We start from the raw sequence: 21126 nt of genomic DNA, 5'->3' as shown, positions 1-21126 counted from the left end.
TATCATGATATTCAAGTATACGTTCTCACGCAGTTGCTTTTAGCTGCAGGCGTTACACTGCATGTGTTTCTTCCTCTTTCTTGTCTCTCCTTCTCACAGACACTTAAAACAAGCGCACCTTCTTACAGTCACACGCCCTCCCCTAGCAGAGAGGTATCGGCATGGGTAACATTAGCTGTGATGCTAACGGTGTGTTGCGGGTGGTAATACGAGAGAGAGAAGGTGCGAATCTGGGAACAAATGGAAGAAGAATTAATTCCCAATAGAAACAGCACAGGGTGCATCGTCTGCCGGTGGTTTGGCTTCAAGCGGGAACATGTTGGAACATTTATTCGGCAGAAGCGTTGCTACCAAAAGTAGCACCACTGCTCATTTGTAGCATCATTTGAAAAGTCAGCCGCTAGAGAATAAGAAGTGCTTTAAACTGCATGTCAACATCTCCGTTTGGAGCCACGGCCACAAAATGCGGAAGAAACAATTTTCACATCAACACAGTCGGTCATATACTATTTGATATGCAGCTCGTTTTTATGTGAAACTTATTGAAATATCTTGTGTGACATCATGCACAAGTTCACTTTATTTGTTTTTAACCATTGTAGTGGTATTCTGTACAAAAAGGGCACTTTAGTGTTGTGTTATGTCATTTTAGTGACATCATGCACGATGTCTCTGACAATCTTGCAATTTCTGTTTTGAAATGACATGAATGTTTGTGCCACTGCTTAATAACTGTTAAATAAATACACTTTTGGTCAATTGACTTTGTTGTGATTTCCCTCTCTGCATGAAAGTTCAAAATGAGCATACATGAATGCATATTTTAATGTAGACACAGAGAATCATCATACTGCTGTGATTATATACATCAAGTGTTCAATCAAGGCTAAGGCAAAATATCGAGATAAATATTGTGTATCGCGATATGGCCTAAAAATATCGAGATATTAAAAAAAGGCCATATCGCCCCGCCCTAGTGACAGGCCATATTTGTCCCTCAAGCCAGTGACATAGAGAATCTTTGACTATATATTTAGAACATCCTGGAAGTTGCGATCACCTAAAAGATCTTGGACTCCAGTCAAATGACCATGGTGCTTCTTTGTCTTCATTTAGGTCTTTGGACCAACATCCCAGAATGCATTGTGTCCCATCACATGTGGGCGTGGCCACAGCATCTGATTGACTTCCTGCAGCATGCCTGGAAGGCGACAAGTACATTGTGAAGATGGACTTGTTGAGTAGGTGACAATCCTGAGACCCTCAAGTGGCTCCTCACCTGATGAAGACGCTACTTTGATGGCGTCTGACGTCTCATCGGAATGCGGGGGCACGCCTACAGCCAGCGGCCAACAGAAAGCCATTAAAATTCCACAGAGCCTGCAGCAAAGATTGGGGCCTGAGAGCTCCAGTGAGGGTCTGGGTGGGCGGCGCTGCTCTCAGCGGGAGTGTCGGCTGATGAAAATTGGCTCCCTCCAGAGACCGAATCAGTCCTTGTTTTTCCCCTCCATTGTCAGCAGAACCGCACCGTGACCGCTTTGTGATGAGCCACATTAGCGCGGTGGTGGGGCGCCAGGAGGCAAAAAGCCCACCGGGCTTGTCCATCAGCGGCAAGAAACCCCCCCCCCCCTGCTAATGCTAAACTGCTTGCTAATCACCCTCTGAGAGGACAGGCTCATTTGGATGTCAGGGCCCATTACCTGGGAGCCGTCCAGAGGTGACCCAAGTCGCTATCTGGCAGCGACAAACGCCATTTGGGTATAGCCTAATTAGCAACAACCACAGCGTTATAGCAAGTAGCAATCATATTTACATACATACATATACACATATATATACATATACATACATACACACACATATATACACCTACATACATACATATACGTATACATACATTAATGCTGAAAGGTCCATACAGGTTTTGAAGCAACATATGTTGCCATCCAAGCAACGTTATCATGGACGCCCCTGCTTATTTCAGCAAGACAAGTGTTACAACAGCGTGGCTTCGTAAAAAAAAAAAAAAGAGTACGGGTATTTTCCTGGCCCGCCTGCACTCCAGACCTGTCTCGCATCGAAAATGTGTGGCGCATTATGAAGCGTAAAATATGACAGCGGAGACCCCGGACTGTTGAACGACTGAAGCTCTACATGAAACAAGAATGGGAGAGAATTCCACTTTCAAAGCTTCAACAATTAGATTCCTCAGTTCCCAAACGTTTGAGTGTTGTTAAATGAAAAGGTGATGTAACACAGTGGTGAACCTTTCCTTTCCCAACTACTTTGGTACGTGTTGCAGCTACGAAATTCTAAGTTAATTATTATTTGCAAAAAAAAAAATAAAGTTTATGAGTTTGAACATCAAATATCTTGTCTTTGTAGTGCATTCAATTGAATATGGGTTGAAAAGGATTTGCAAATCATTTTATTACGTTTATATTTACATCCAACACAATTTCCCAACTCATATGGAAACGGGGTTTGTATATACACATAAATACATACTGTATATACGCAAATATACATACATGATTGCAGGGTTTGCCACACATTCATTTATTTGTGGCGGCCCGCCACGAAGAATTACAGCCGCCACATTAAAAAAAAGAATAAATAAATAAAATAAAAAAATGTTTTTAAATATATTTTTTGTTTTGTTTTGTTTTTCGGCTTTTGACTCGCTCGACCGCTCATAAAAGCAATGGGACTCTGTCTGTGAATGGAGCTTGTAGTTACATATCGTATAAATATGTATATACAGTGGGGCAAAAAAGTATTTAGTCAGCCACCGATTGTGCAAGTTCTCCCACTTTAAATGATGACCGAGGTCTGTAATTTTCATCATAGGTACACTTCAACTTTGAGAGACAGAATGTGAAAAAAAAATCCTGGAATTCACATTGTAGGAATTTTAAAGAATTTATTTGTAAATTATGGTGGAAAATAAGTATTTGGTCAACCATTCAAAGTTCTCACTGATGGAAGGAAGTTTTGGCTCAAAATCTCAGATACATGGCCCCATTCATTCTTTCCTTAACACGGATCAATCGTCCTGTCCCCTTAGCAGAAAAACAGCCCCAAAGCACGATGCTTCCACCCCCATGCTTCACAGTAGGTCTGGTGTTCTTAGGATGCAACTCAGTATTCTTCTCCCTCCAAATACATGGACGATACAGCAGAGGATTGGGAGAATGTCATGTGGTCAGATGAAACCAAAATAGAACTTTTTGGTATAAACTCAACTCGTCGTGTTTGGATGAATGTCAACTTTGGCACGTGTTGCAGCCATATGGCTGCAACATGTGCCAAAGTAGTTGGGAAAGGTCATGTTCACCACTGTGTTACATCACCTTTTCTTTTATTTCTTTAATTATTATTTGCAAAAAAAAAAAAAATCCGTTTGAGTTTTATATTTACATCTAACACAATTTCCCAACTCATATGGAAACGGGGTTTGTATATACTGTACATACATACATGCATACATAGATACACACATATACACCTACATTCATATATACATACATATACACATTCACATACATACTGAAATTGAAGTTTTAGTATAAAAGATGCTAAAAAAAACGACAACAATGTCGACGCCATCTGGCTAACAAACTATGACCATCTCAATATCTTTGGTTTAGGTTTATCAAGTCAGACATGTCTTCAGGACACAATTACTTTATACTCTTTGTCGCGCACACGCACGTACACACACGCACGTGCACACACACACACACACACACACGCACACACACCGACTGAAAGCCCGACAGCTGCCTGCAGGCACATTGGGGTAGAGCCTGATGAGAGCCACGGAGGACAAACAAGCTGCTTATCAAGTCAACAGCATGCTTTGAAAGCCCGCGCCAAGAAAGGTCAGACAGCCACAGAGCGCTCGCTGGCAAGGACATAAATCATCCAGTAAAGGCCCATTTTGGATTAAAAAAAAAAAAAACCACAGATTCCTGCTCGTTCGGAGCGTGATTCTAACGCTTCTTTGGGAAGAGATGCGGTGTTATTGGAGGTCTGGAGGAGTAAACATGATGCTCCTCGTTATCAGTGGGTTTAAGAAAAGTGGATCGATAGCAAACTCATGGCGGGGAGGTTGAGTTAACACGCTTGATGGCATTCATCGATACAACCATACTTAATTGTCTCCCTCTGAAGAGCACGTGCTGTGAGTAATGATGGCGTACACAACACATAGTCGTGGTCAAAAGTTGACATACACTTGTAAAGAACATAATGTCATGGCTGTCTTGAGTTTCCAATCATTTCTACAACTCTTATTTTTTGTGATAGATTGGAGCACATACTTGTTGTTCACAAATGAAGTTTTCTTCTTTTATGAATTTATTATGGGTCGAAACGGAAAAACATAAACGGAAAGACAGTAGTCACATAAAACAAACAACTACAATACAGTATTCACATTAATTTAATACAATTCAGTATTCACATCAAACAGCAACTAACATACAATATTCACATTAAACATAAACAACTAAGATACAGTATTCACATTAACATGAGCGACTAAGATACAGTATTCACAGTAAACATAAACAACTAAGATATAGTATTCACAGTAAACATAAACTAAGATACAGTATTCACATTAAACATAAACAACAAACAACTAAGATACAATATTCACATTAAACATAAACAACTAAGATACAGTATTAACATTAAACATAAGCAACTAAGAAACAGTATTCACAGTAAACACAAACAACTTAGATACAGTATTCACATTAAACATAAACAACTAAGATACAGTATTGAGGGATAAGGGAGCCTCAAAAATGTGCGCACGTCCACCCTTGTAGTTAATAAGCTCCTCCATGTTCTCTTTCCTCTTGTTATGGGACATTCATCCTCCACTGTTTCCATTTCTAATACAAAGTAGCGTCAAGTTCTAACTTAATCTATCAGTAGTCTCGGTATGGAAGGGCTAAATACTACCCATGCAACAGAGACGCTGTCGAAGTGGAAGGACGAAAATAAAAACAGATCCTGAAGAGACGGTCAGAAAGATGATCTGTAAAACATCATCTATGCATCATTTTGACCAAAGAAGCACCATTAAATGTTATGTAGACCCCAAGGAAGTGTTTACATGTACAAAATAATCATGATATGACCCCTTTAATGCGCCTTATGGTCTAAAAAAAAACATGGTACTTTTGGTAATTTGGTACTTATTATAGTGTATTATCATTTCACCATCTTGGGGCTGTCTTGGTTGACAAGACGGGGGGCAGTACTTCTGGATTGGCAGACCAGGGTGGTGGTTCCTCTCTCTAAGAAGGGGAACTGGAGGATGTGTTCCAACTATCGTGGGATCACACTCCTCAGCCTTCCCGGTAAGGTCTATTTAGGTGTACTGGAGAGGAGGCTACGCAGGAGAGTCGAACCTCGGATTCAGGAGGAACAGTGTGGTTTTCATCCTGGTCGTGGAACTGTGGACCAGCTTTATACTCTTAGCAGGGTCCTTGAGGGTGCATGGGAGTTTGCCCAACCAGTCTACATGTACATGTGCTATGTGGACTTGGATAAGGCATTCGACCATGTACCCTGGGAAGTCATGTGGTGAGTGCTCAGAGAGTATGGGGTATCAGACTTTATGATTGTGGCGGTCCGCTCCCTGTATGATCAGTGTCACAGTCCGTAGTGTCCGCAGTGTCCGCATTGCCGGCAGTAAGTCGGACCAGTTTCCAGTGAGAGTTGGATTAGGCGCAGTCAGGGTGTTGATAGTATCTGGTTTGGTGACTGCAGGATTAGGTCTCTGCTTTTTGCAGAGGATGTGGTCCTGATGTTTTCATCTGGCCAGGATCTTCAGCTGTCACTGGATCGGTTCGCAGCAGAGTGTGAAGGGACTGAGATGAGAACCAGCACCTCCAAGTCCGAGTCCATGGTTCTTGCCCGGAAAAGGGTGTAGTGCCATCTCCGGGTTGGGGAGGAGATTGTGCCCCAAGTGGAGGAGTTCATGTACCTCTGAGTCTTGTTCTTGAGTGAGGGAAGAGTGGATCGTGAGATCGACAGGCGGATCGGTGCGGCGTCTTCAGTAATGCGGACGCTGTATCGATCCGTGGTGGTGAAGAAAGAGCTGAGCCGGAAGGCAAAGCTTTCAATTTACCGGTCGATCTATGTTCCCATCTTCACCTATGGTCATGAGCTTTGGGTCATGACCGAAAGGACAAGATAATGGGTATATGTGGCCGAAATGAGGTCCCTCCGGGTGGCTGGTCTCTCCCTTAGAGATATGGTGAGAAGCTCTGCCATCCGGGGGAGCTCAAAGTAAAAGCGCTGCTCCGCCATATCAAGAGGAGCCAGGTGAGGTGGTTCAGGCATCTGGTCAGGATTCCACCCAAATGCCTCACAAGGGAAGTGTTTAGGGCACGTCCGACCGGTAGGAGACCACGAGGAAGACCCAAGACACGTTGGGAAGACTATGTCTCCCGGCTGGCCTGGGAACGCCTTGGGATCCCTCTGGAGGAGCTGGACGAAGTGGCTGGGGAGAGAAAAGTCTGAGCTTCCCTGCTTAGGCTGCTGCCCCCGCGAGGCGACCTCGAAAAGCGGAAGAAGATGGATGGATGGATCATTTCATCAATGGTTAATTTAGTCTCAAAATGATGTTGACAAAATTGTGCTGGTCTATGTCGTCCAGTCCTACAGATAAGGACAAAGACTGTAAATTCACGCATTAAAGCTAGATTTGGACTATTGTTTGTTTATTGGACAAACGTTTCTAAAAGTAGAATATAAGATTTTTACATAGAAAAAACATCATGAACTTAGTTTTAATGGTGTCCATGCGTGTGTGCAATGAAAGGAGGCGGGACGGACGGTTGCAGTGAAAAAAGGACGGAACACTTGGACGTCTGCAGGGGAAACAGGAAGTCATGAAATGGACCTACAGCACTGAACGTACGTCCGGGGTCGCTGAGGCAACAAGAAAGATGTTATATTAGTCTTATTAAAAGCCGTTGGTGCTTCGGTCTAAAAGGTCATGGCTTAATTTTTGGTGTGGTTACAGAAGCGTAACAGAATGCGCCCACAAAGTAACGATCACGCAGAGCGACGACCCAAATATTACAGCTATTTTTTTTTTTTTTTCCTCCGCAGCGACAAAGCTGTCAAGGAGATGACTGCATTGGGAGCCACTTCCTGGTTGGAGTGGTGCATTAATGCAATTAACCCGCACTCGTTATTGCTGTTTGATACTGGAGACTCGGAGGTCGGATCAGCTGCGGACGGAAAATACTCCCGGAGAGTGCCGCCATGTGATGACAGATCGTCTATCAGTAGCCCTAGAATGGATTCAAATGCAGTAGAAGAAAATACTCTCATCATCATCACAAAAACTACCAACACTTCAGATCAAGAAACAAAGAAAGATGATGTGAGATGATTCAAACTCACAAAAGGAATACGGAACAGAAATATTAGATGTCAAATATGTTGTACTTGTTTGCTCCCGGACCCTTTCCACTCACTATTGAAGTAGAACTGAAATGGTGACAGAATGTAGTATGAATGCAAGAATAGTTTGAATGGTTTGAATATTGAAGTGTTTGAATTTCCAGGATATACGGAATTCAGTTTGGAATTTGGGAAAGTGTTAGTTTGAATGTCCTGGAGAAGAGGAATGTGTTGATGTTGGAATGGTTTGAATAGGTTAAAAAAATGTGGGAATTGTGCAACTTTGCAGAATGTTTTGACAGAAAAATGTGAATGAAGTTATCACACAAAAATGGTTGGAAATAAGGTTAGAAAAATACAAGAGATCCTGGAAATTTGTTGAACGTGAAAAAATGTCCCATTCGTTTCAAGGGGACTTCCTGGAAATTTGAATATTTTGAGAAAAGCGGGATGTTAGCGGAATGTTTTGAAAGAAAAATGTCAATGGAGTCATCGCACAAAAAGGGTTGGAAATAAGGTTAGGAAAAAAAACATGAATTCCTGGAAGTTTGTTGAATGCGGAAAAATGTCCCATTCATTTCAATGGGAACTTCCTGGAAATTTGAACATTTTGGGAAAAGCGGAATGTTTTGACAGAAAAATGTGAATGGAATCATCGCACAAAAAAGGTCTTAAATAAGGTTAAAAAAAAACAGGAATTTCTGGAAATAATAGTGGAAAAATAGTTAGAATTTCCAGGATGAATTGAATGTCGCTTGGTGGGATGGCACAGGGGTACCTAATCAAGTGGCAAGCAGGCAGCCTTTCATAGTCAGCGCCCGAGCAGATATAGCTGCCTGCAGCGAGCGTAGATCTTTTAATAGAGGCGTCACTCCCAACTCAGTCAGAGAGATGCTGGGGCCCCACTACCAACGTCTTCATCTCCAAGAAGATGTGTGAGGGGGGGGGGGGGAATCCCCAGGAGGATTGAGCGTGAAGCGCTGCTCCACTTTCTTATTCCGAGGTTAGCATCCACAGAGGAACCTGGCGAGGAACATCTGCTAGACCCAGAGGCGCTGGGAATTTAAACCGGAGCTAAGTTGCAATGAAAAGAGTCCTTCAGTTTCTTAACCATTGTTGGGCTTCCAGTGCCCCACAAAATATCTGTCCCTCAGCTGTGGTCCATACAATACTCAGTTGCAATACACTGTCCCACCACTTGTGGCAGTAATGACAACATCAAGCACACAGAAGAAGTCTGGAGCTAAAGTCATTGTGAATTTTCTTAAGCGCAAAAAATATTACTAAAGTGGTGAAACTGTATATTCATTTAAAATTTTATTTTATTTACGGTTTATTTATAAGCATATTAAAATATCTAGTGTTAAATTCAGTTGGAATGTATACATTTGTATTAGATTTTTTTAGATTAAATAACATATTTATTCTTATTTTGTCAGAATAATTGAATCTAAGTTCCCGACCCCGTTCCTTAGAAACAGCTGTTGCCATGTAATCAGGGAAAGTCCAAATAAAAGAGAAGGCGAACAATCTTTCATCAGTGCGTGGTGAGACACTGTACGAGGGTACAGTGTCTAGGTGTTTCTCCTCAATTGAGTGAGCCAAATTTAATTTTGTCTCAGTTTAATTCCTCGCTTCTTTGTCTGTTTAATAGATGTCATTAGTGTTTGAACCTGATATATTTATTTATACGGTAATTATTGAATATGATTGAAATTAAAAGTTATCTTCCTAGAGTGCTGACAAAAAAAAACATGTTTCTCAGGTGTGGTCCGTACGGTAAAACTTATTTACATTTCATGGAGAGTAACTTGTAGATTAGTTAAATTTAAATTCAATGGAGTGTAACTTGAAGCTTATATACATTTAATGGAGAGTAACTTGTAGCTTAGCTAATAAAATAAGAGGATGCGTCCAATCTTTCGCCAGAGCGTGGTGAGACTGTACAGTCCAGATGTCTCTCCTCTATTGAGGCAAATTTAATTCAGTCTAATTCCTTGCTTTTTGTCGTTTAATAGGTGTCATCATTGTTACAAGACCACTTGTCGGTTGCAATACACTTTCCCACCAGCTGAAGTCATACAGAATTTTGTTCAGCGCAGAAAAATATGACGAAAGTGATGAAATTGTATTTTTATTTGCACTTGACAGTTAAAAAAGCATTTATTTAGTTGATTTATTTTATGTATAGTTCTTTTTTAGTAGTTATTTACACCATAGGCCAAGGATGTAAACTACAAGTAGGTTAAATATTATTTTTTTAAACTTATTTACATTTTATGGAGAGGAACTTGTAGCTTAGCTATATTTCATGGAGAGTAACTTGTAGATTATTTAAATTTAAATTCAATGGCGAGTAACTTGTAGCTTATGTACAATTAATGTAGAGTAACTTGTAGCTTAGCTACATTTAATGTAGAGTAACTTGTAGCTTAGCTACATTTAATGTAGAGTAACTTGTAGCTTAGCTACATTTAAAGGAGAGTAACTTTTAGCTTAGCTACATTTAATGGAGAGTTACTTGTAGCTTAGATACAGTTAATGGAGAGTAACTTGTAGCTTAGTTACATTAAATGGAGAGTAACTTGTAGCTTAGTTACATTTTCCAAGTAGCTTGCCCATCAGTGCTAATTTGTGGTTTTGAGGGATCATAATCAGGACCCAGACCCTCCCTGTCTCTCACTACAGTCCCTGCAGGCACGTTAGTCTTGAGTCCATCATGGCTGCCTCATCATCTACCAGTTCTGGGACGTGACCGTGGACTGGGCCAGACGTGGCGTGAGGAGACAACAAGATGCGAGGACTGAATAATGGAGGATGTAATTAAGCCTGGTTCCTATGCACGGGAGTGCACTTAGACTTGATGTCTGCAGCCACGCCATCACGGCCATTATCGCCCTTCGATCTCCCGGAGAACGTGATGAGCGCCAATAAGCCAATTAGGGCGAGAACGCTGGGAGGTGACGACTCTGACTTCCATCAGGAAGGGAACAAAATGTTATAATCCAGTTGAGACGTGTTCATTGATGACAGATTCAATCAGCTCTGACCTTTCCTGAGAACTTTGCATGTTGTTCATGGGCTCTCAGTAGGCCCACCTTCCTGAAGTTGATTAACCCTACGATAATTGAAAATGTTCTCAGTAACTTTTCCTACGTCGATAACCGCCAGGTGCATGCGTTGTTACGAGTTACTAGAGCGCTAGTATTGCCGCTTTAAACTGAAATTATAAAAAAAATGTGATTGATAATTGCACTTTGATAAACTTACAGACCAACTTGTGTTAGCTTGTTAGCTAGCTTCAATGCCCAGATGAAAACAATAGTCATTAACAACTTTCCACATTACGAAACGCCATAGCCCAATCCAAACACATTACTATCTAAACTACCAAGATACAGTATTCACATTAAACATAAACTACTAAGATACAGTATTCACACTAAACATAAACAACTAAGATACAGTATTCACATTAAACATAAACAATTAAGATAAAGTATTAATTTAGAACATAAAACTAAGATACAGTATTCGATTAAATTATATGTAGTGGCTTAACGTATTAAAACAAATATTTACAGTGGCTTCACGTAAGAAGGTTATGCAGTCTGCGGTCTCAATAGTCCTGGCTCGGGATCTTTCTGTGTGGAGTTTGCATGTTCTCCCCGTGAATGCGTGGGTTCCCTCCGGGTACTCCGGCTTCCTCCCACTTCCAAAGACATGCACCTGGGGATAGGTTGATTGGCAACACTAAATTGGCCCTAGTGTGTGAATGTGAGTGTGAATGTTGTCTGTCTATCTGTGTTGGCCCTGCGATGAGGTGGCGACTTGTCCTGGGTGTACATTGCCTTCCGCCCGATTGTAGCTGAGATAGGCGCCAGCGCCCCCCGCGTCCCCAGAAGGGAATAAGCGGTAGAAAATGGATGGATGGATTGACATTAAAGGGGAACATTATCACCAGACCAATGTAAGCGTCAATATGTTGCAGAAAAAAGATCATATGTTTTTTTAACCAATTTCCGAACTCTAAAAGGGTGAATTTGGCGATTTAAACGCCTTTCAATTGATAGCCTGTCGAGCGATGACCTTATACCCGTGACGTCACAACATGAAGCAATCCCCCATTTTCTCAAATCAGCTCTGATATTTTCCGTTTTTTCGAGTGTTTTCCCGTACCTTGGAGACATCATGGCTCGTCGGTGTGTTGTCGGAGCGTGTAACAACACTAACAGTTTGATGTTTAGAAAGTAGTTGCCTTTGAAGTGTTTAGTATAACTTGGGGAGAATCCGTTGCTCCCCTGCTAAACGCCTATTTGCTCGACGCTGAAGCGCTGACTAAATGCGCTCTGAGTACGCACTGCTGATTGGCTTGTTATCGCTACTGTTGTAACCAATCAGATGGTTGTGTGGGAGGAACAATGCAGGGTGCTGTGCAGGAGACAGAGGCAGAACGGAACAGAGCAGCTTGTTAAGACTTTAGAATAGGCGGCTACTTCATATGTTCGTGTGGAACTCGTTCGGTACTCCTCCGCACCGAACTGGAACCCCCGTACCGAAACGGTTTAATACAAATACACGTACCGTTACACCCCTAATACATATATCAGATATACCCACGGACAGTCATCTACAAAATGTGCAAATATTAAGAGGACAGTGGCGACTTTCAATCAATCAAGCAATGTTTACTTATATAGCCCTAAATCACAAGTGTCTCAAAGGGCTGCACAAACCACAACACAAACCACTACGACATCCTCGGTAGGCCCACATAAGGGCAAGGAAAACTCACACCCAGTGGGACGTCGGTGACAATGATGACTATGAGAACCTTGGAGAGGAGGAAAGCAATGGATGTCGAGCGGGTCTAACATGATACTGTGAAAGTTCAATCCATAATGGATCCAACACAGTCGCGAGAGTCCAGTCCAAAGCGGATCCAACACACCAGCGAGAGTCCCGTTCACAGCGGAGCCAGCAGGAAAACATCCCAAGCGGAGGCGGATCAGCAGCGCAGAGATGTCCCCAGCCGATACACAGGCGAGCAGTACATGGCCACTGGATCGGACCGGACCCCCTCCACAAGGGAGAGTGGGACATAGGAGAAAAAGAAAAGAAACGGCAGATCAACTGGTCTAAAAAGGGAGTCTATTTAAAGGCTAGAGTATACAAATGAGTTTTAAGGTGAGATTTAAATGCTTCTACTGAGGTAACATCTCGAACTTTTACCGGGAGGGCATTCCAGAGTACTGGAGCACGAAATGAAAACGCTCTATAGCCCGCAGACTTTTTTTGGGCTTTGGGAATCACTAATAAGCCGGAGTCCTTTGAACGCAGATTTCTTGCCGGGACATATGGTACAATACAATCGGCAAGATAGGATGGAGCTAGACCATGTAGTATTTTATACGTAAGTAGTAAAACCTTAAAGTCACATCTTAAGTGCACAGGAAGCCAGTGCAGGTGAGCCAGTACAGGCGTAATGTGATCAAACTTTCTTGTTCTTGTCAAAAGTCTAGCAGCCGCATTTTGTACCAACTGTAATCTTTTAATGCTAGACATAGGGAGACCCGAAAATAATACGTTACAGTAATCGAGGCGAGACGTAACAAACCCATGGATAATGATCTCAGCGTCTTTAGTGGACAGAATGGAGCGAATTTTAGCGATATTACGGAGATGAAAGAAGGCCGTTTTAGTAATGCTTTTAATGTGTGCCTCAAAGGAGAGAGTAGGGTCAAAGATAATACCCAGATTCTTTACCGTGTCGCATTGTTTAATTGTTTGGTTGTCAAATGTTAGAGTTGTATTATTAAATAGAGGTCGGTGTCTAGCAGGACCGATAATCAGCATTTCCGTTTTTTTGGCGTTGAGTTGCAAAAAGTTAGCGGACATCCATTGTTTAATTTCATTAAGACACGCCTCCAGCGGACTACAATCCGGCGTGTTGGTCAGCTTTAGGGGCATGTAGAGTTGGATGTCATCAGCATAACAGTGAAAGCTAACACCGTATTTGCGTATGATGTCACCTAGCGGCAGCATTTAGATGCTGAAGAGTGCAGGGCCAAGGACCGAACCCTGGGGAACTCCACACATTACCTTAACGTAGTCCGAGGTCACATTGTTATGGGAGACGCACTGCATCCTATCAGTAAGATAAGAGTTAAACCAAGACAGGGCTAAGTCTGACATACCAATTCGTGTTTTGATACGTTCTAATAAAATATTATGATCGACGGTATCGAAGGCAGCGCTAAGATCGAGGAGCAGCAACATAGATGACGCATCAGAATCCATCGTTAGCAATAGATCATTAGTCATTTTTGCGAGGGCTGTCTCCGTGGAGTGATTTGCCCTGAAACCGGATTGAAAGGTTTCACATAGATTGTTAGACGCTAAGTGTTCATTTAACTGCTCCGCAAAAAAAAAATCGAGGATTTTTGAAATAAAGGGAAGGTGAGTTTACCATGAGGTTAGGTCTTTTAAGAAGAGGATGAATAACCGCTTTTTTGAATGCTAGGGGAACAGTGCCGGAGGAAAGTGATAAGTTTATAATATTTAGCACTGATGGACCTAATATTACAAAGAGCTCCTTGATCAGTTTCCCAGGAAGAGGGTCAAGTAAACACGTTGTTTGTTTCATTCCATTTTCACGTTGTAACAATTCCTCTAATGTTATTTCCTCACAACGAGAGAAACTATTTTGGAGGGCAGTATCCGCCGTATATACAATCGTATCAGTGTTAATAGAACCCAGTTGTAGCTGGGACGCATTGTCTTTAATCTCCTTTCTAATGACTTAAATTTTCTTACTAAAGAATTGCATAAAGTCATCAGCTGAGTGGGTGGAGCTACTGGAAGGAGTCCCTTGTTGGGTTAGCGATGCTACCGTACTAAACAAAAATTTAGGATCGTTTTTATTACGGTGGATGAGATTTGAGTAATATTTAGCTTTAGCTAAGGTAAGCATGCGTTTATAAGTTATTAAACCATCACTCCATGCTTGATGGTGCACCTCAAGTTTAGTCGTGCGCCATTTGCGTTCCAGCTTTCTACATAATAATTTCTGAGCTCTACTTTCTCTGTAAACCACGGGGTACGCTTTTTTGGAGCCTTTTCTAACTTTAGCGGTGCTATGTTATCAATGGTTTCGCGCAGGGCGTCGTTAAAGTTGTTAGTGAGGTTATCGATAGGGCCCACATACTTTGGGAATGGTGCCATTACCGAGGGCAGTAGGTCAGCAAGAGTTGTCGTTGTGGCCGTATTAATGTTGCGGCTGCTATAGCAGTTATTATTATTATTAGTTTGACGAACATGCGTCTGAACCTCGAATTTTATAAGGTAATGATCGGACAATACTTTAGTATACGGGAGTATGGTAACTTTGGAAACAGTGATACCCCTGACAAGCAATAGGTCTATCGTATTACCGTTGCGATGTGTGGGTTCATTTATTATTTGTGTGAGACCACAGCTATCAATTATAGTCTGTAGCGCTACGCACGGTGGGTCCGATGGGGTATTTATATGGATATTAAAGTCCCTCATTATGATTATATTATTGGCGTGTGTCACTAGATCAGCAACGAACTCTGAGAATTCATTGATAAAGTCCGAATAGGGCCCTGGGGGGCGGTAGATAACAGCCAGGTGTAGAGGCAGCGGTGTAACAGACCTCATAGTAAGCACCTCAAACGATTTATATTTATTTTATGTTAGGACTAAGGTTAGAGTTTTCAAAGAGAACGTCCATAACATAACACCAAAAAACGATGATAGATTTGTAGCTAGTTGTTTTCATCTAAAAAAAGTTGAATAAAAAATCTCCACAAAGTACCTTGTACGAAAAGCAGCAACCATTAAAAATATGGCAAAACGATACATACTATATATATATATATATATATATATATATATATATATATATATATATATATATATATATATATATATATATATATACACACATACATATACATATATGTCTATTGAGTAATAGATTTGTTTTAAAAAGTATACTTTTTTTTTTAGCTTTTTTAAAGCAATATAATGTGATATATCATCATGGCAAATTATGCAAAATATTCTATAAAGTCATGGTGACCACACCCCTGGCCACGCCCCCCACCACCACAGGTATCTTGGCAGTCCAGGGGAAACAATCCGGTGTATACTTAACACAAATCTCTGCCCACAGAACCGGTTTTTGGAGTCTATGTCTGCAGAACGCTTCATTCTGGAGGTGTTCCCAGAGTGCAAATGGTCCTACGCCCCAGCTTTCATGTTTGACATTCCTCGTCTGCCCGCCATTTGCTTTTGTTTACCTTGTGCTTCCGCTCTCCTTTGCAGACTCCGTCTCGGCGGGAGGTGGGCACACCTGAATTCTGAGTGGCTCAGATCCATTCAGTTTATTCAGATCATTCAGGAAACAATTATTTTTTTTTTTTTTTGTAGAAAATGACGACTCTATTTAGAATTGGAATGAATAATCGCGATGTGAATCGTTTTTCTCCGGAATAAAGTACGGTTTAAAAAATAATGGGAATTGCAGCATGAACGTAGCCAAGTAGCAATAGAAGTAGGCTAGGGAGCTAATTAGCCAAGACAACACGTTAGAAGTGAAGCTAAGGTAGGTCTTTCTCTCTGGCACTCATCGATGGTGGACACTCCGCTTTCCTCCCCCTTATCTCTCCCGCTTGCTTCTTTGTCTTGTCTTAACTTTCTTGTTGCCTCTTTTTGCACTGCTCTCCAAATCTAAACATTGGAACTATTTAACTGGCCTCAAACAAAATTGACAAGATCTTGGGTTTGGGGGAACCTGGTGTCGTGACGAAGCGGTTGTTGCTGGACACACGACGGACTCTTGGGAGAAGGAGGGTCGCGTGCCTGGCGACCCTTTTCTGTCGAGGACGTGAAGATATCCACCTATTCAAAATTAGGACAACAGGACATCTGCTGATTGGAGTAAGCGTTGCTCTGGTTTGTCGACAAATTGGAAGTTGCTGGCAGTCTTCTAAGTAACCCAAAGCTGCCACAAATGATTGGAGGATGCGGGAAGAACTGTGGATCACATCGTACTGTCTACCCTGCAGTTTTTGAGGACCAGTCATAGACAATTTAGAGTGAAAAGCAAATTTTATTTTCACTCGCATACAAAACATTCTAACTTGGATTGTTTCTCTGGCGTCGACACTCTTCCAAAGGACAGTGCAGCAAAGACACAACAAACTCCCTACTTGTCTCTCATGGACACACACCTGTAGTTGTTGACTTTGGACTGGCGATTCTACAATACATCAAGGCCGCGGAACAGAGACACACTACGGGCTTACACACACACACATATCCACAAAAATATACGCCACACATACACATCCCACCCCCCCAACCCAACGCCCTCGATGCAAGTCCCATAGGGGTGATGAATGGATGGTCAGCGCCTGAGAGCTGCGGCCTATCATCATTACCCCGAACTCCCTTCCCTCTGTTGCTAGATATCTCGAGATGTATGTTGTAAAATGTATATTTGCTTTGCTATGGAGGTTTTTTCCCACTCCAGACTGGGCCCCCTTAGGAGCCCAGTCTAGATTGTTGTTTTTTTAACTCATCCTTCCCAAGCGTTTACCTTTTTCCCATCTTTTACGAGGCGCCTTGTGGCGACCCATCAGCATTCCTGTACACTGTTTGTTTTTGTCTAATCTTGAACGGGTTTGTGGTGAAAACAAAGTTTTGTTGTACTTGTGCAATGACAAAGACCTATCCATCTATCATGTAACGCGATGTGACAGCTGTCAGAATAATTGTATCGAACTTATCACAAAACCCGGCGAGAGGACAAAAGCGGTCTTTAATCCTACCAAGCAGAAAGCTTGTAAAACTCCACTGTGTAGAATGGGAAGCAACATGAAGGTGTTATGTTTATTTCATGTATTGTAATCAACAGAAAGATATTGACTTGACTCGAGATCTACAAAGCGAAGAGGAAGCAGGACCCGACTCCCCTCTGGGGACCTCTTTGAACTGTTTTACAACCTTTTCTGTGAACTGTTTACGATCTTTTCTTTGAACTGTTGTAATTGATTAACGTGGACCCCGACTTAAACAAGTTGAAAAACTTATTCGGGTGTTACCATTTAGTGGTCAATCGTACGGAATATGTACTGTACTGTGCAATCTATTAATAAAAGTATCAATCAATCAATCAATCAATCAATCAAAGGCGATGGCTGTTTACGACTCCCGTCCCTTAGAAACAGCTGTTGCCATGTAATCAGGGAAAGTCCAAATAAGAGGATGCGTACAATCTTTCGCCAGAGCGTGGTGAGACTGTACAAGAGTACAGTCCAAATGTCTCTCCTAAATTGAGCCAAATTTAATTCTGTCTGTTTAATTCCTTGCTTTGTGTCTTGTTTAATAGATGTCATCAGTGTTACAAGGCCACTTGTTTAGCTTAACACACAACTTTTAAGTCATTTGTAACAAAAATTCACACAACTAATGTTGCTAGCATAGCCTCTTGCTAGCTGAAAGCGTACAATACAATTATGTGTGCCGTTTGGAAGTCAGAATTTCTGAAATCCTAGTCGGAAATTGGAACTGCTCGGAAAGTCGGAGAGTCCTCCCCACCCCAGAGTTTGCCGCTCTTAGCGCAAACAATAACAGAAGCTTCTTATCACATGCTAACATTAACATGCTTACTTTATCGTGCTAGCTTTTTTAACTACTTTTACATGTATACGCTCCAATCGTTTAACTTGGTACTTCATATATGCTAACAGTTAGCATACTAGCATGGTAACATTAGCATGTTGACTTTTAAGCCAATTTTTTTCTGCAAACACATCAGACTCTTAGGGCTTGGTACTTCTTGACGCATAACTGTTAACATGCTAATGCTAGCAGTCCAGCAGGGTAATGTTTGCAATCCATTTATTTTTTTTTACCAATTATACAACAAAATACCTCAGTCATATAAGTTGGTACTTGACACGTGCCAACTACTAGAATGCTAGCATGGTAACATTAGCATGTAGACTTTCTAGCCAATTTTGCTGCAAACACCTCAGCCTCTTAGGACTTGGTACTTGACACATGCTAACTATTAGCATGGTAACATTAGCATGTAGACTTTTTAGCCAATTTTGCTGCAAACACCTCAGACTCTTGGGACTTGGTACTTGACACATGCTAACATGCTAATTTTAGCAGTCTAGCATGCCTTTTTTTAGCCAATCATAAAACAAAAAACACCATAGTCATATGACTTGGTACTTGACAACTGCTAACCGTTAGCGGGCTAGCATCGTAACACTATCTAAACTTGATAGTCAAAGTTCCTCCCAACACCTCAGAGTCCTGGGACTTGGTACTTGACAGATGAAAAATGCCAACATTAGCCGTTATCAGTATTTCGGACTGTGTTGTGGTGTCTGTTGTATTGTTGGACGTTCAAATTGGGTTATGCAACATTTTAGGTTGCTGAAGGAGGATATATTGTTCAAGTTGTTCGGAGAAGGCTAGCGCAAAAATAGCTTATGCCAACGAAGCAGTCCTGATTCTCGACCTGGTGACTGGAACTCCGACTCACAACTTTCGTGGTTAACGGAACGCACAATAATTAGCCACGACAACACATGGTTAGAAGTTTACCTAACATAGCGATTAAAGAGCTAACGTAGCCTTTAAAGAGCAAACGTAGCCTTTAAAGAGCAAACACAGCCTTTAAAGAGCAAACGTAGCATTTAAAGGGCGAACGTAGCATTTAAAGAGCTAACGTAGCAACTAAAGAGCTGGAATAGCACCACAAGAGGGCAGTAAACCACACATTGAGCAAAACAGCACAGTGTTAAAGTCAACAACAACAACGGGGGTGTCCAAACTGTTCACGGCAAGGGCCAGGTGAATACAAATTTTAAGATCCTTAGACCACTTTGATACGTTTTGTACATTAAATATGCTAAAAGCAAATATGCTACGCTATCTGAACATAACATCCATATCTTAGCTTTGTGTTATCGTAATATTGCTCTAAATTAGGAATTGTCAAGCGTTAAAACGGCTAAATAAATTAAAAATACCAATACCAAAGTAGTAATTGGCACTAGACGAGACCTAAACTTTTTTGGCCAATTTTGCAGCCGAACGCTTCAGATTCATATATTTTGGTGCTTGGCATATGCTAACTGTTAGCATTCCAGTATGGTAACATTGCCACATTAACTTTTGAGCCAATGTTGCTGACTCATGACAAAATACTAATGTTTGCAGTTTAGCATGGTCACGTTAACATGCCAACTTTTTTGGGCCAATTAAACAACATCAAACGTTGCTACTTGACACAGGCTAACTGTTAGCATGTTAACATTGTCATGCTAACCGTTTTAGCTACTTTTGCATGTATGCGCTCCAGTCATAACCCTTGGGTACTGGACATATGCTGACTGTTAGCATGCTAGCATGGTAACATTAGCGTGTTGACTTTTTAGCCATTTTTGCTGCAAACACCTCAGACTCATAGGACTCATAACTGTTAACATGCTAATGTTAGCAATCCATTCTTCTTAAGCCAATTATACAACAAAACACCTCAGTCCAATAACTTGGTACTTGAAACATGCTAACTGTTAGGCTAGCATGCTAAAATGAACTAAACGTTTTAGCCATTGTTGCTGCAAACACCTCAGACTCATAGGACTTAATACTTGACACGTGAAAAATGCAAACATTAGCAGCATGCTAATGTTGAAAAGCTAACATTATCATGCTAACTGTTTTAGCTAATTTTTCATGTCTATGCTTCTGTCATTTGATTCGGTACTTGACACATTCTAAACTGATAGCATGTTAACATGCGGACATTATCGTGCTAACTTTTTGGGCTAGTTTTTCATGCCTACACCTCAGTTGTTTCACTTGGTACTTGACAAATTCTAACTGATAGCATGCTAACATTAGCATTTAAGTTGAACTTGCACATTTCAGCATTCAGATTGAATTTTCTCCAAAAGTTGCACATTGTAGTTTTTGTTGTGTTTTAATCCGCCATGTTTTTATTTTGTCTTTCACGTGCTATTTGTTAGCACGCTAATATCAACATGTTAACATGCAAACATTATCGTGCTACCTTTTTGAGCTAATTTTTCATTTGTACAAATCAGTCATTTGACTCGGCACTTGACAAATTCTAACTGTTATCATGCTAACTGTTAGCATGCTGACATTATCTTGCAAAAAATTTTAGCAAATTTTTCATGTGTACATTTCCATCTTTTTTATTCAGTACTTGACAAATTCTAGCTGTTAGCATGTTAGCTATTAACATGCTGACATTATCGTGCTAACTTTTTAAGCTTATTTTTCATGCGTACGCTTCAGTCTTTTGACTTGGTACTTGAAAAATTCTAACATTAACATGCTAACATTAACATGCCAACATTAACATGTTATCTGTTAGCATGCTAACATACGCACACTATTGTGCCAACTTTTTGAGCAAATTTTTCATGTGTAAGTCATGTGTAAGTCTTTTTATTCAGTACTTGACAAATTCAAGCTGTTAACATGCAAACTGTTAATATGCTGACATTGTCGTGCTAACTTTTTTAGCAAATATTTTATCCGTACGCTTCAGTGATTTCTCTTGGTACTTGACAAATTCCAACTGTTGGCATGCTAACTTTTAGCATG

At 41.1% G+C, this 21126-nt stretch overlaps 1 protein-coding gene across 2 annotated transcripts in view; it reads right to left on the bottom strand.

The window, feature by feature from the left end:
- Window positions 1-21126, bottom strand: part of LOC133542060 (membrane-associated guanylate kinase, WW and PDZ domain-containing protein 3) — a 418319-nt gene that overhangs the window by 395935 nt on the left and 1258 nt on the right. The window lies entirely within an intron of this gene.

Source organism: Nerophis ophidion, linkage group LG02, assembly GCF_033978795.1.
Source record: "Nerophis ophidion isolate RoL-2023_Sa linkage group LG02, RoL_Noph_v1.0, whole genome shotgun sequence".
Lineage (NCBI taxonomy): Eukaryota > Metazoa > Chordata > Actinopteri > Syngnathiformes > Syngnathidae > Nerophis > Nerophis ophidion.
Note: the sequence above shows the minus strand (reverse complement) of the source record. Positions and strands in the feature narration are given on the sequence as shown.